Below are 16972 nucleotides of genomic sequence, written 5' to 3' on the forward strand. Positions count from 1 at the left end.
ACTGTTCTTGTAACCGTTCAACGTTCTTGTTCAAACCGTATTCTGTGGAGCACTGTGTTCTCTGTACTGGCGAACCTCTTAATGATTCTCCTGACCGCCTTCTTGAACACATCATCATTGTCATCGTCTACAGGAATCGGGGTAAGGCTCTCGAATATTCTTTGCCCTTCCACTCCTAGGGCATTGAGTAACATGGCCCTGCGTCTTGCCGCCGAAAACCCTGCTCCGCCTATAGCCTCCACGTATGTTGTGAACAGGGGCTGCCATTGTGGCCATGGAATGGCAGGCCTACCTGGCGTTTGCAGAAAGGGTGGCGGTGGCGTGGCTCCTTGCATGCTTCTGTGTAGGTTCTGGTGATGATCCTCGTCGCCAATTTATGTAGTATATTGCCCCCCTTAAGTGAAGACAGGAGCCGTAATTGAGTTGCACCAGTGGTTTATTAATACTGGAATGCAATAACGAATTGAAGAAGCACTGGGTGCCTACATAACCAAAGGCCAACGGGCCTAACTGTGCTGAGGATCAGGATTCCCCAGGCTGCGTAAATAGGAAGCTTTAAAGTCCCGTGCTCGGAGGAGCCGGGGAGACGCCGCTGCTCGCATCTTGAGCTCGTCCCGTAATGCGCACGTAGCGCGCGGGGGCGGAGCTGTGTTTGCTCGAGAGGTCTCGCGAGAGCGGGGCTCTCGCGATCGCTCTACAGTTAATGTTTTATGTTCCTTTGTATATTGCACGGTCTGTTCATCGGCAGTTATATTGCAACAATGTAACTTATTAACTTGTTTACTACTGTTATTTGTGCTAAAATCAATAACAATGTTTAAACCAATAAATATAGAAAATAACTTTGTGTTGCCATGGTACTATTTTACAAATTGATACAGAAGAAGGACGAGCCCACGTGGTCCTGTGAAGCTGTCAAGTGGCTTTGCCTTGGCAAAAACATAAATCTGGCAACCATTCTAGAATAGACGCTGAACGAAAGGGACTTTAACGTGTTCATGTATTGTTCGTTAACACTAAGACGCTATTCACATAACTATTACATTTCCTTTTTAAATAATGAATATAGATTAATTTCGATTTTAAAATTAATTAGCATTGCATGTATTATCAATGATAGGAAATAATGATGTAGCTGCTTATTTAAAACAATTAAACGCTGTGTTTGGAATTTGGACGAAAGATGGTTCTAGAATGTCAACTGGCTGGTAATGGCCGTTTGCTTTCCGGGCACCACGAGTCCCTTTTTTGTGTTTCCTGCATGCCATGACAGGACGCACCGGGAACCCTCATCACGTGACGCTCCCCGAGCCGGCTTCAGGAAGTAGGTTTTGGTAATCGGTGTTATTGGTTTCGTTTCGCTTTGCTTTGCCGGCGGTGTCAGAGTACCTTGAAGCCGAAAGAAAACAAACCGCGAGCGCCCCGGAAGCGGAAGTAGAGGCGGAACGGGGGCAAGCCTCATAGGCGACTGCGGGCCCTGGAGGAGCCGGCAGTCAGAGCCTGAGAGGAGAACGCTGGCCCATAACAGGCCCTGCTGCCCGAACGGAGGTGAGTCTCGAGTGAAGGAGACGGACAGCAGAGCTACAAGTGGGGCGGGGGGTTGCCCCTGCCCCGTGGAAGACCGGGCAGTGTGTGCCCCTATAAAGTATCATCGCCCTATAATACCGACCGCGAACTTTCCACTGTTCTGTCACCCAAAAGATGTAGGATGTTTCAAGAATAATACTTGTCATGACAATGACATCACATGAAATTGCAAAACTGACATTGTTGGCACAACATGAGCATTCTAGAATGCACAACCCATCAAACAGCACAACATGGAAAGATGCTCAAATGTTTGAAATTGATAATTCTGAATACCCCATCCTCCTCGCATGTCCACGTAGATGTGTGCCCCATCCCCCTCCGTTCCCCCTTGATGTCACTGTATACCCCCAACCCCTCTGGTCCCGTGATGTTTCTCTGGACCGCCGGCCCCTGCATGCTTGCTGTTTGCCCCTAGCTGCCCCCCGCGCAATGTCGCTGTGTATCCAGCCCCTACCGTCCTCATGTACCGTTCCCAGGCATGCCCTCCTGTCCGTGCCTTAGCACTTGCACAGTCTAGATGTCTCTAGATGGTGTGCATTAGCTTGTAAACACATTTGCGCTGCCTGTGGGAGTGGCTCTGCGTTCTTCCTCGTTCCCTCCCCTGTCATTGAGCTCTTTCGAATGCGCACTGTACTTAGGCGCTTTGTGGATGAACCATCATATCATATCACTACGCTTACTCTCTACGCTACACCATCACACAATTGGAGTTCAGCTACACCCCTTGATAAACTCGGCCTGGCTGCTCACATACGAATACTACCCCATGAACACCTCATCACTCTACTAAAATGCAGCTATATCCCATGATAAACCAGCCTAGCTGCACACATAAATGGCCCACCGGCCTAACGCAGCCAGAACCCAGGTTGAGCACTGAAAAACATACTGATACCCTCCTCAGTCTGATAGGCAGATGCTGTGTGATGGTGGTACGCTCTTCCACTTTCTTTCACTGGTGGCTCACTTAAGGTCTGTCCCAGCAAGAGTGCAGGGCAGAGTCACGTCGCTGTCAGGTCAGTGGATTGATCCGAGCCCATCACTCAAATGTATCCCTTAACCGCCCACTTCACAGACTAATTAATGTGTTGCATGCTTTGTCCTATGCTTGGTCTCAAGCAGCCTGCAGTAGGATCTGTAACCCAAATCTGTAGGTGGTAGAACTGCTTAAAAAGCAGAAGCCTAATCTCTAAATCAGTAGGGATGGCAAGTATGCGACCATATAAAACTGTTTCCATTTAGCTATTGCTGTGCTCCCATATAACTTTAGGAGCATGTTTCCTTGATGTTTTGAAGCAGCGCCCGCAGGACAGTTTGGAGCTTTTGCTGCCTCCTTCTCTCTGTGACAGTTTGACATTTGTGCTCTTTTCTCTGGCAGTTTGAATGGAGCATGTGCCCTCCCTTTTGTGACAGTTTCCAACGTGCACCCCGCTACCCTCTTCCGACCTTTACTTGCTGAGCATGGCAGGCTATCCTTGTCATCTCCCTTCGACTGAACTTTCCTATTTGTGAGGGCACAGGGCTTTCAAAGTCTTCTTGCCCATTTGCATAGTCGAGGATGAAGGTCGAGTACCTTTTGGAAGATGCTCAACCTTGCAGGGAAGATTCAAACTTTTATTTGACATTTACTGCACATCTACTTAGTTTGCCGTAAATGCTAAACACAAGATTCACTGTGTTTGGCTGGTTCTTGGGTTTCAGGATGAGATCTGTTATCGACCACCATTTTCAGTGTACAAGGTCAGTTAAGCCTATTATTTTGATACAGCAGACATTGTTTCAATGAAGATGAATTCTATAGTTTTTCATATTGTTGCCTTCTAAAGGAAAATCATGTTGAGGTGGAATTGGTTGAGAGTGAGTCTAAGGCATTTCAAATTCCAAATGAGGGTAATTGTCGAAGGTATGTGAAGCCAATCTAGTTGATCAGCTCACCCTAAGCTTTAGAAAACCATTTTAGCTTTTACTCCAAGATCTGCATGGCCTTGTGTGATTTAGTTAAATTTTCTGTCTTTTGAATGTTGGCCAGTTCTACGGCATATCACAGTTGGATTTGTATGGTATTGCTGAAAATCACTGGAACGAATGGACACACCTGCATTTTTGGGTAAAGCATTACAATGAGCATTTGATTATTTGGAATGACTGTTACTGATGGGTGTCTGAAGAAATCCTTGATGTAGTCAGTTCTTGATGCATGCGTGTACCTGTCGAAAATAATAGCATATCTTTAATAATCACAATATTGAAAATGAACTATAAAAGCTTATCCATAATTTCTAATACAGCTTCTCAAGGGTGCGACACAGCTGGCCTCAGAGAAATGACATAGAAATTACAGGAATGCCGTCATCTCCCACCTGGCAAGAAACTGCTAAACAGTATGGTTTTCGTAGACAAAATCAATATGTATGTAAAAACCAATGAACTCGCAGCTGTTCAAATTTGCAATAAAAGTCCTCTATTCCATGCAATATTAAACACTCTTTAGTGATATTGTGACACTGGTGGGTGTGTGTGTGTGTGTGTGTGTGTGTATGTATGTATTTGTATATGTGTGTGTGTGTGTATGTATGTATTTGTATATATGTGTGTGTGTGTGTGTATGTATGTATGTATGTATGTATGTGTATATATATATATATATATATATCGTGGTTGGCTCTAGGTGTGGAAGTAACCATGCTAAACTCTATTGTCTTTTGAGCATGCTGGTAGGATTCATGGGTCGCAAGATCACAGGAGCAGGTGGGGTTTAGCCAGTACCCCAATTGTTGAGTAGGTAAAGGGAGTATTCTCCTGGCTATCTTGCTTATAGTTTTTCCAAGAAAAGGTTCTAACACAGTGGTTGTTGCGAAACAAGATTAGCTTTTATTTGTGCTAGTAGTGGATTGTTTAATACTCAGTTGATATGCATTACATAAGGGGCAATTGTGTCCCCTGGTTGTCAGCCGACACGTGTTTCGACCCATGGGTCTTTATCAAGGCTATTGAATGCAGTCTATAACCCCTTGTGGGGTCCTGATTCGTAGTGGTGGGTGGCTGTCCTAGATGGACAGTGGCTCCTGTTGGGCCTACTAATGCACCCAAAACATAAATAGACTACAATTCATAAACATATGGGGCTTGTATATGGAGAGTAAAGTAAGCAAACAAGAGGCAGTATCAATACCAACTGTGTATAATGTACATGATTGTATTCACGTACAAAAATGATGGCTATGTTAGAGGGCCTGCTTCTTCCCCTATATATGTACAGCATAAGATGCGATTACATTCTAAGGAAAGTAGCGTAAGAACACGTGAGAATAGCAATATCTATAAATGTAATACCTTTTGAAAGTTAATTTTCTGACTGTCAGTAAATAAACTCACCTCACCTATTTCTGTCAATAAATAAAAACAAGTGGGCCAGATATGTGATGTCATGAATGATATTTGTGATGTTATCTTTGATGTCCTGGGCGTTAGTCTTAGCAGTGCACAGTGGTGGCGTGAGTAGGGATGTAACGGTATACCGTTAAAGATACCGTGAACCACTTAATTGAACAATAATAACCGTCACATTGTTTATACCGTTCATACCGTTAAGTGTGCTTTTCAATCTGATTTGGAAAGGCTGCAGTAAGCAATTGCTGCGCAGTCTTGGTTGTGCACTGTTGGATGTGCCGTCTGCCAACTAGTTTCAGCAGTTTATAATGCCATTCCATAAACCACACATGCCTTACACAAAATCAATATGTTAGCAATAGGAAGAATAGATACAGTGCCAAGAAGGAAAAGGGTTTACTTTGGGGTGGCGGCTTTGGGGTTTATATATTCATAATGGATAATGTTCTCTAAACATATGGCAGTGGGGGATTTCCCTGGTTCTATCATTGAATTTACATATAATAAGTCACAATGCGAAATTCACTCATCTCTGTGGGTATTCCCTGCTGCCATACCAAAGGGTAACATGTCAGTGATTACTGAACACCTTTTAGAGAGAGAGAGAGAGAAGTAAAAAAAACACACAAGCCTATACTACCATCAGCCTCCATTGATCTGTGGCATGCAGGTTATCAAGATGGCAACATGTTCATCTTCACCAGTAGCCAGTGGGGGAGCAAAAAGCCTAAATGACCACTTAAGAAAAGCTATTCAGTTTGCTTTGCCAGTTGCAGAATGCCTCCGCCCCCACCCCCTCCTCTTCACACTTGTGTTTGGTGGAAGCAAGGCATTTCAGTGGAAAGTATGTTGAAAAGCCCAATTCTGGCCCTGGATGCCTGGTTTTGTTTGTGATGATACATCTGTCAATTTATGACCTTTTAGAAAATATTTAAGATTAGTTAACTCCACCTGCTATACCGCGATAACCATGATATACCGTCATTTGGCAAGAAGGTTATCGTACCGTCATAAAACAAATACCTTGACACCCCTAGGCGTGAGTTATGGTTGCTTAGGCTACCATAACTGGTAAATTTCAGGGGTTTTTGGGTTTTTACCACGAACCATAATGTCATGATTATAAAGTTTAGTTTTTAAATTTTTTTGTTTTTTAGGGAATTTCACTGGTTTTTAGTAGCGCAACTTAACCATAACGTCCCCTTAAAGTTTTTTTTATTTTTTTTGTGTGAAGTGGACGGGTTTTTTAGTAGTACAATTTAAGTATAAGGTGTAGCTAAGAAAAAAATGTTGTACTGCATGTCACAGATTTTCAATAGTGCACATTAACCAAAAAGTCCCTTTAGGAAGGGTCGTTTGGTGAACAGTGTACCCCTTCCGAAGTACGCGACATGAACATATAATGTCGCACAGCACCGTGACATGTCCCAGAATCAGTACACACTTACCTGAACGAAGTATGCCTGTTGGGCAATGTGGAAATAGATTTTATATTCATGTAGGGACGTCCACCTTGAGCATTTGCCTTACAAAACGGCAACACGTATTGGTATGCAGCTATTGGCAATGCACTACACATTATATAATGGTAGGGAAAGTTGTACCTATCTGAAAAAGACATCCGCTAAAGGCAGCTTTCCTCTCTAAGAAAGAGCAGCAGTGGTGTTATGCTGAAGCATAAGAAACTGTTTCGCTACCTTGCACATAACAGACGAAAACATTTTTTGCCACACATGCAGTCACTCATATCACCATTTGACGCCTTTTTGCTCAATGGCGTTTGCATATTGCCTTATTGCCTGCCATGGCAAAAAAATAAAGGCACCCGTAAAGATAACTATGCGTTCATAACAACCTTTCACAGTATAATGGGAAAAAGAAAAAATTGCATACACCCCACGTACTCCTTATTTCTCTGTAAAGTACATAGACGCAATCATCTTTGCCAGCAATAGTCTATATTACTAATGTAGTAACGTGTGCTACTAAAAAAAGACGTTTACTTGTTGTAATTCGAGGTGACTTTGGCAGTAAGGATCACAAAAGAAAATACTCTTTCTAGATGGCCGCCATAGGAAGGGAAGGTGGTTATTGCATACATAGCCCCTCTTCCCTTTCCATTGTAGTTTGCAAAAATCACAATTATGTGGTGTGACGCAGAACCTGTAAACAAACATTCAGCGACGTACAAGGTAATAACTTACATTTGCAAATAAAACAGTGGAATGGTAAAAAACACGTGACCATTTTACAGGTTACAAAATAGATTTATTTAATAACAAACTTGAAGAGGCCATCGGAACAATCGCATAATCAATGCAATGATTACAATGCTTGTAAGGGAGGTATTGCAAATGTTGAAGATGAGGCCGTTTTTTTTTTTTTGCTCAAACATACATTTTGGGGTCTTTGTTGAAGCAGTCGCTTTGTTTCCACAGTTATTTTCCAGAAGTCGTTGTGACGTTGAGGCTACAGCACCATAAATGATGTCACATTGCTCTGAATAGCGAGTTCAGCGAACGCACAAAGCGGGCTTACAGTGTCATTCCGCATTTTTATGGACAGGCAACCGCTCACCAGCAGTTGTATTTGCCGTCCGACGAAGCCCTCACTCAGGATTTGAAAACCATGGCACGCACAGTATGGCAACCTATACCTAGGCGGGAAAGGTTCCCAAAAAAATACGTGTCAGTAACCAACCTGTAGCAAAACATTTTAAAAGATCACATGGAAAATATGCAAAGTGCTACACAAAAGTACAAGCTCAAAGTTGACATTCTAGTAATATCTTACTAATGTCCAAGTGTACCTACAGGTGGAGGTTACAAACGCTGAGATTTTGCATGCGCCGTAAGAGAAAACAAAATGCCAAGTACAGAGAAAGACGATAATTTAGGTATGAAATAAAAGAGTGGACAAAAAAAAAAAAACTACGTCTTGTCATTTGAAAGAAGACCAAAAAAAGTGCAAAGTTATACACAAAGATATGTGGACAAAGTAAACGTTTCAAATTAGAAATATTAATTGTAAAAAAGGTTGAGTGCAGTCATACCATGCAAATGAGCAACCTGTGTACTCTGCAACATTACAGGAAAATTATAAAAAGGCAGAAAAATAATATGTCAATTATATTAGCACAATTAGATGTGCAGTTATGTAAAAATAAAGCACGTTTCGCTGTACAGTGGGCCAAAGTAAACTTACAAAATATTTACAGCCTCCATTCTTCAGTCACGAATGTGTTCGCAGCGAAGAATCTTCGTTGACTGATATTGCATGTTTCTTACAAACTTTAAAAAAAATAACCTTATCAATTTGCTGTTTTTTTTTCAACCCTTTAATTCCGTGAATAGCCAGCAACTTTCTCTTGGGCTCAAGGTAAAAAAACAATTGCCTCTTTACATTCACACGGATACACGGGCGTATTGAGCGGTCAACCAAAAAAAGCAACTTGTGTGGCCTTCACTCAGAAGCCAAATACATTCTTCCTTTGAAGCAACATATTGAAATCCAATTATGAGAACCTCTACTCCCATACAGCTCCAGAAGCGCTGTTTGAAGCAAACAGTGGAGATGATGGCCTTAGTTTTCAAAACTGAAGAGGCCAATGTGACGGAAATATTATTCCAAAACACATTTTATTCCACACGCTGTAATTGGTCGTGGTGCAGTGAGCACGAACTTGCATTTAAATGTATCATTTTACAGACAAGAAAACTGCACTTTTTCACTTTGTGCTTCCACAGTTCATTGGCCCCCCCCCCCTCAAAGGTGACATTGTGAAATACTATTACTTGAGTTTGAGAAGTCTAATGCTCTCTTGTTTTGGACATGTTTCTGGCGGTATCCGCGCACACGAAAACATTAGTAAAAGATAGGGGGCCACCGAAGAAAGCTGCCTTACTTCACACTGTTCAGACCCTCCAGCTTATTGCGATTTTGCGATCCCGCAAAATGCCGCGAAAACGGCCGTTTTGCGCAAAATGCCGCAAAAATGGCCGTTTTGTGCAAAAACAGCATCTTTTTAAAAAAAATTTTTTTTTTTTTTTTAAGTAATCTGCAAAAATTACTGTTTTGAAAAAAAGAATCCTCAGGGTGCCAGGTGCTCAACTTTTTTTTTTTGTTTTTATTTACACAAGAAATGAAATCACTTGCGCCCCAAAAATTGCAGCCCAATCCACAAGGGACACATGAATGGGCACATTTTATATGCGCGCCCATTCAGAGGGCCTTTTTCACCTCCTTGATCAAATAAAGTGGCGTTTCTGTCAATTTAAAAGCACATCCCTCATTTCCAAGCAAGATGCACTTTTAAATGTGCAGAAATTGTAGGCAACCCTACACGCACGGGATGTGGGGCTGCCACTGCATGACAGGGTCTTTCCTGACCCTGTCATGCATTTCTTTTAAGGTATGAACCGCTGCTGAGTCGCTTGCATTTCTGTTCCTCAAACAGGATAAAAATGCATTTTTTGGGTCACCTTTTTTCAGCGGCAGGCACCTAGAGTGCCTGTCCCTGTGAAAGGCGCTGGGAGCTTGCAGAACACTGTCGGGAGAGCGATTCTATTCAAATTACTCCCCATTTTGATGACAAAAATCTATCGAATGTTACAATTTGACCAATTACGTGCAGTATTATTCGATCGATTTTTATAAATACTGAACATGTGTTGCGGGGGTGTCACCCGCTCCCCTTGTTTAGTATTTTTGGTCTAGGGTGGTTGCAGAAGTGTTTTCCCCTTTTTCCTCAAAATTGGAGGCGGGGACAGAAAAAAAGGAAAATAACGAAAAAAGGACCCTGCAGAGTCGGATCCGACCCGCGTTAGAGGGACGTATCCGACCAGCGTTAGAGGGACGGATCTGGCACCGCAGGGTTGCAGGGGAAGCTGCAGCGACCAAGCGGTTAAGTAGGGGAGGGGTTCGGGTGGTGGTGAAAGGTACATTTTGGGTTGTTTGGCTGAAGTGCAAATCAATTTGCAGCAAAATTGACTACGCTCAATTCCGCCGCAAATAATTACACTTCGGTCAAACAACCCAGAACACCATTCAAGGCAGCTGCCAGCGCACAATTTGCGCTACAGCTCAAGCCTGTGGAAATGCGCCGGTCACCTTTGAGAATAAGGTGACCTGCTCATTTCCAAAAATGGGTTGTCTAAAAATAGCATATCCTCCGTTCTTTTTTTAAATGCCCCCTCATTTGAGGAACTGGGACAAAATCTACATTTAAAAAAAAATAATAAAAATGGTTACACTATGAGAGAGAGGGAGAGTGATGGGTGAGATGTGAAGTGATGGGCAAGAAAGCAGAGGAAGAGCAGTGGGTCAGAGGAGGAAGTGCTGCACAAGAGAGCAGAGGAAGCAGTGATGCGGTGGGCCAGAAATCTGAGAGCGAGCAGAGGTACAGAAAGTAGAGGAAGCGGTTGGCCAGAAAGAGGCAGTGAGCTGCAGATTGGGAAAAAGGATGAGGGAAGAATGTGATAGAATGGGAGAAAAGATGCAAGATGCAGAAGCAGCACAAAAGAATGAAGGACTGTATATTGAGGGAGGAATTGTAGAGTGTAAGGTGTGAGTTGGGAGTATGATTTGGAGTGTGGCAGGGGCTGGGCAGTGCAGATTGTGACTTGACAGTGTGACATAGCACGTGAGTATTTGTATGACAGAGTGAGAGGTTAAGGAATGTACGTTATGATGGAGAGTTGGTGAGATGTTTGTGGGTGTTTGGGGGATTGGAGAACATAGAAGGGGAATATTTTCAGCATTACAATTGATAATGATCAATTTAGTTAATACTATTAAATAGGCATGAACATTAAACCAGAAATGTAGCCAAATCAAACACTGTTCTGCCAAGCCAGAGACATCTGGGACTCTTCCTATTAAATTAATACAAAAGACACATAATAATGATACCCTGGCTCTCTTCTAGCCTTGCACTCTACCTATTTCCTGCAATGTGGCAATCTTACACCCTCCAGTTAATACAAAATGTCCCGCAACAATGCCGCAATAAATAAAGGTTTGTGCCGCAAAATTTGCCATTTCATGCCGCAAAATTTGCCATTTCATGCCGCAAAATCCTGGAAGGTCTGACTGTTCTTCAAACAAACTGGGAAAGAGCCACAGGGTCGTGAGCACGAAACCCCCCGTTCAGTGTAAGGGGAAAAGATAAGTTTTGAGAACGCCTCCCTTTATAACTTTCGGCCCCCTGCACCAAACATCACCAAATTTGCCAACCAAAATGAGAGTGCCTGATATATTTTTTTTCAAAGTTTGGCGACGATTCGTCCAAGGGTAGGGCAGTTATAAGGCAGCCAAAAACAGTTCTTTCTATGGAAACAGCCACTCCACCAAAGGAACACGGTCACTAATGTCTAATGTGCTGCAGTGTGTGACGGCAGGACCTAGAGGTTAAGAGGTATGTCCACGTACTTTTGAATGTATAGGTGTACATTGGCTTATACCTTCACAGCTAACAAGGTTGTGTCTGGGTGCATGGGCTTCGACCATGCAGCCAAGACTATACACCCTCCCCAGAACCATCTGACATGCTAACCTATAGGACGAGTGTATGCACTGCAGTAGTATGATGTGGTGTTTCTGGCCAGGGCCTAGGGTTTTAGGAGTATGATGTATGGGCTACGGGCTGCTGCCATGGAAGCAAAAGTCTACATCCTGCCCACAACCACCTCAGTGATGTCCAGTAGTATGGGTGTATTGATAGGTGTGGTATGCTTCACTTATTCTGGCCAGAGACTGCACTCCTAGCTGTGTGTCCATAGATATTATTGCAATGTGTTCATGTGCACTGGCTTGTAACTCCAGTGCTTATAACTTTGTTGTTGGGTGCACTGTACAATCTCCCCTCAACCACGTAAGCTATAATCAATACTACACGTGTAGCCATGGTCGTGACATGCTGCGGTGGTTGTGGGCAGGGCCTACAGTCTTGGAAGTATGGCCTACGGCTTACTGCCATGCATCCAAGTCTCTAGGCCCTGCCCACAACCCCCGCAGCATGTCTTGATCATGGTGGCGTACTAAGCAATAACACACCCATAGAAAAAAGTAATATAATAGGGAAATACACTCGAAAGCAATGGTCGCTAACGCCACCTGTGTCCTGTGAACATTTTCAAGTTGCCTGTACACAGCACAGACTCAAATAGTATCCTTATTAGATCCCTCATTTTCTGCACGTACAAACATCCTGAAGAAGGCGCCAATGCAGAATATGTAATAAATTGCCACCCAAACAAGTACAGTATTTCATCCCTCTCTTACTCTTTAAACCTCCCCAAGCATTGTAGGAAATCAAAATCATTTCCCAAACACCATTTCCCATGGCAAATACATCATTAACATCTACCGGCCAAACAAGTACAGTATTTAACCCATCCCTTACTCTGTGATCCTCCCCATGCACTGCAGGAGGGGAAAACAGTTTCCAAAACAGCATTTCGCCCTCTGGTAGGTAGCGCGCTGTCTTTGGATCCAAGATGTCAGGTGCATCCATGCATTCTGACGTACATCACGGCTTGCTGTAGCCATTCGGCGAAGATGTTGCGTGTCCGCGGTGATGACACCACCCCCCGGCCAATCGCTATCAATAATAATAATAATAAAAAAAATTATTTTAATAATAAAAACATAATAATTTGACGTTTATATAGCACTAAGAACCCTCAGGTATCTGAGCACTGCTTATCATTACCCACGGTGTGTGGTGCTCATTTATCGACCTCGGATGGATGAAAGGCTGAGTTTGGGCCCACCGGGATTCGAACCTGCGTTAGCAGGCTCTGCACGGATGTCAAAGCGAGCGCTCTACTCGCTATGCCACTTGACCGGCATCATGTCCGCGGAGCGAACAGGGAAATGTGACTGTGGACATAGATATCACTAATTTATTGAGACATATATTTTGGTCGTTTTAAAGGAAAGTACTGGACGTATTGTCCCCAAATTTACTAAAGCACGCTTTCGGGTCCAAGCCCATGCCTCAAATTTGGTGAACATCCGTCCAACGGTTTGGCCTGAAGCCATGCGCAAAGTTTTTTCCCCCAATCTGTCTATGGGGGAAAAAAACGTTTTGGGACCCCCCCCCCCTGGACCAAACATCACCAAACTTTGTAAACATAATTCAGAGTGGCCCATATACTTTTTTTGCGAAGTTTGGTGAGGATTCGTCCAGGGAGAGCGGAGTTATAAGCCGCCCCAAAAAGTGCTCCTTCTATGGAAACAGCAACTTAACCATAACTACATGGCCACTGCTGTGGCTGTGTTTTTTTTAAATTATATATGCGTATGGTTTTTATTTGTACCCAAGCCAGTAACTATCCGTTTTTTAATATAGACACACATATTAGGAGGACATCGGTATATTTTCTGCACTCGCACTTTATGATTACTAATTTTTCTGCCTATCTATTGCTGCTAGGTTTATATGTTTACAGTCAAATGCACTTGCACTTTATATTGTAGCCTGCAACATGTTTTTATCTTAAGGGTTGCATATATTGACTGCCTACAACTGTCAATGGAAATTTTACATTAGACAGCTTGATTCTGTCCCAGATGTTTTCCTACTGCTTATGATTACTATGTTGTCATGCTGAGCTAGATATGCACTTGCACTTTATATTTCTTAGCTATTTGCTGCATCGTTTCATATGTCTACATAGGAATGCACTTGCACTTTATGTCACATCTGCGGACTGCTAATTCTTTCTCTGAGTGAGATTTGCTGACATCTATCTCACTATATGTCCCTTTTATTCATGAATATTATATCTTTACATGTTTGTTGAGGGATTCCAATGTGCTATTTATAATACTGCTATTTTTTAACCTGTTCTTCCTATGGTTAATACAGGATTTTGCCACATTCCAAAATGGCCGCCACGTTTTTGCGAAAAAGTTGTTAGCTTGTGGGGTTAGGCAACATGGGAAAAGGACTAATCTGCAATATCTATTGTCATTGTTTTCATGTCTCCCTAACGTGATGGAGCGCGTCGTTCAGGACACTGCCCTGGCGTCCTCCTTTGTTTTGTTGTGTTTTGCCCACCTTTTGTGTAACATTTATTAAACTTGTGTTTTCATTTGACTCGAATTTATTATTTTTTTTTCCTTTGGGACTCTAGATGCTTGGAGTGCGATTTTTCTCCTCCATGTTTTAACAAGATGTGTATACACACACACACACACACACACACACACACACACACACACACACACACACACACACACACACACACACACACACACACACACACACACACACACACACACACACACACACACACACACACACACACACACACACACACACACACACACTGTCTGCACAATTCTTATTTTGAAATTCTTTTTGTTTCAGTTAACAGTAGCCTACTATACAAAATATAAATAAATGAAGGACTCTATATTGAAATATTCTGTTGCATGATTATCTCCCAAGTGTTATTGCAAATTACTTCTATTCCTTGACGATCAATTCGTAGACTATTAATATTGGACTTTGTGCTGCTGCATCATAGTCCCCACTATGTGCCTTCCATTAGTACCGTGAGTTTGTGTTTTGTAATCTTATAATATTGTCTAACTGTTCAATCCTCGTTAGTAAAGCACAACACATATCCATACCATATTAATGTGCTAGGAGTGTGAAAAGTTATAACACCACTAAGAATCACTGAATTATGCACTTGTAAAATGTGTTGCACACACTATTAAGAGAAAAAGCTCCTACTGGGAACCTCTGCCACAAAACATTGACTACACTGGATGCTGTTAGTAGTAGCCTGGATGTACAGCTGATGGCTATCCCTTCTAGGCTTAAGTGCAAAAGGTTTTAGACTTTTCTTTCATAATCATTCACTAAAAGATTGAGTTACTATGTCTCATAAATGCCCTGGGGGGTAAAATAAAGCTTTCCATGTTTTACATGCGGAAAGGCGTGTGATCGAAATGGAACCTGGATTCTAAAACATGAATGCAAAACCTGAGAGCATGCTACCTTCAATTGGGAAACTAATTGTAGATTCTAAGCGAAAAACCTTACCATGAAGAGGTAACACACACTATAATGATTTGGATCCGCTAACAATGGAGGTGCACTTAGCTTGAGTCTGAAATGCAAGACTTTTTCCAGTGTGAAACCGCCCTGAAGAAGAGTGTATAGCTCAAAACAAATTTGAGACATTGAAAGATGACAGTGATTACATTTGTCTTTTTCTTCAGTTAAAAAAGATTGAGTTTTTAACAGTCAATAGAAGACATTACAAAATGAGTGCCTTATCCCTCATAGAGGGAAACCGGCATTAAATCAAATGACAAAGGTGTGTAATATATAAAACATAGATGAGGGATAGGGTTATAGGTACACCGGAAGAGCCACAACATATGGTAAACATGCAATGGATGAACAGGAGAAGAAGTCGGTGGCAATAATTACTTGGTCCATGACAGACTCTGTTATGCGTCATTGGTACAAATAATGTAATTGGACTCTTGATAACTAACATTTTTTTAGAAAAGCATTTCATAAATTCTTTGCAGAGTGCTGTGTTGAGTGTTAGGTAACACAGGAAAACTGTATTAGGAGAACACAATTTAGAATGGAGGAACAATACCGGCCTTCTTTTTGTTGAACACACACAAGCAGACTGTCCCTGTTATGAAGAACACCCTGTCCTTATCCCAGTGAATCTCTCCCTAGGGATTGGATGATGCACCGTCTGTCTAAAATGGATAGCAGAAGGAATCTCCCTATCCAACAAGTGTGTATTATTCACTTCTAAAAGGTCAGATACAAGTCATCAAATACACATTCAAGACAGAAAAACATTAGATAATGTATTTTTTCGGAGTTGCATGGACCTAATCTATCTGGAATGTGACTCTGTTTTAATCACCAGTTCTTAGTAGTAGTCCTGTCATCTCTGGCACTTGTTCTGATTATGTAAAAACACCAAGCTCCTCAAAAAGAGTAGGCAACCTAGAGGCTGAAGAGCTATCTAGCAATAAAACACGTTATTTGTGACGTGTGCACTTTTCTTGAATTGACCATCATCATCTGCATGAGCGAACTCCTGCATGGTTGGGTCGACCGGTTTCGATGACTATAGTCATACGGGTCATCTTCAGGACCAAGTGTAGTTCTTATGGGGTTCACTCCCTCTATGGACCTTCGATGTGATCCAGGTGATGCCACCGTTGCAGCTCGGACGCGTCTGCAGTGATCTTGCGTCTCTATGCTCTAACTGAGTGCAGTTAGCACACAGACTTGCTGCTGAACGGATACACATTATTTGTTCTGCTTTTTGGAAGCAGTGTTCAAATTGCTGCTGCACTACCAGATTGGCTCCTCCCACTGTGACCCGCACCTCCCATAAAAACACTGGCCCGCGCAAATTTGCATGCACGCTTTGCGGAGTGCTGTGTTTAGTGCAGGTAGTGAGCTTGTGTACGGTGAGCTTTAACCTAACTCTATTTAAAAAATAAATAAAAAAAACTTAGTTTCTCTAACTATTAGCTTGGTGGCGGTGCTCTTGCGGCAGCTTATCATGGCGAGAAATTAGACTCTTAAAACTAAAATTGGCTGATATCAGCAAACTTAAACTACTCTCGTCTCCCCCCCCCCCCCCCCCCCAGCAAAAGCAACCTGGTACGAGCAGTGAATAGTTCAAGCTCCTATTGTGTGAATGCTGCGTCTTCACGGCTTCGATCTCAGTCTCTTGTCGCTGACATCAGAGCGTTTTGCAATCCAGAGCGTGCCCTGAAGGCCCCAGCTGAAGCTTACAGGCTCTTCTTGCTAATGCAGCGTTAAGCTCTTTCCAAACGAATGCTGCTGTAGACGGCATGCTAATTGATCTATAAACACCCCCCCACCCCCTGATCCAATTCTACCTGCCGGCTATAACAGCAAGCATAGCCATTTGCTGTGTCTCTGACCTGAGTGCAACTCAAACTTAAGATATTTCCCCCAACAGAA

General features: G+C 42.6%; 1 protein-coding gene across 3 annotated transcripts in view; it reads left to right on the forward strand.

Annotated features, from left to right (window-relative positions):
• Positions 1-1310: 1310 nt before the first annotated feature.
• USP19 (ubiquitin specific peptidase 19) overlaps positions 1311-16972 on the forward strand; it is a 1845650-nt gene continuing 1829988 nt past the window's right edge. For 2 of the 3 annotated variants that reach the window (XM_069643288.1, XM_069643289.1), the window contains exon 1: positions 1311-1548. The gene's annotated coding sequence lies outside the window, so the exon portion shown is untranslated. The remainder of the gene's footprint in view (positions 1549-16972) is intronic. The other variant, XM_069643291.1, reaches the window with a different exon arrangement.

The sequence above is a fragment of the Ambystoma mexicanum genome, chromosome 2p (genome assembly GCF_040938575.1).
Source record: "Ambystoma mexicanum isolate Mex_15411 chromosome 2p, UKY_AmexF1_1, whole genome shotgun sequence".
In the NCBI taxonomy this organism is placed as follows: Eukaryota; Metazoa; Chordata; class Amphibia; order Caudata; family Ambystomatidae; genus Ambystoma; species Ambystoma mexicanum.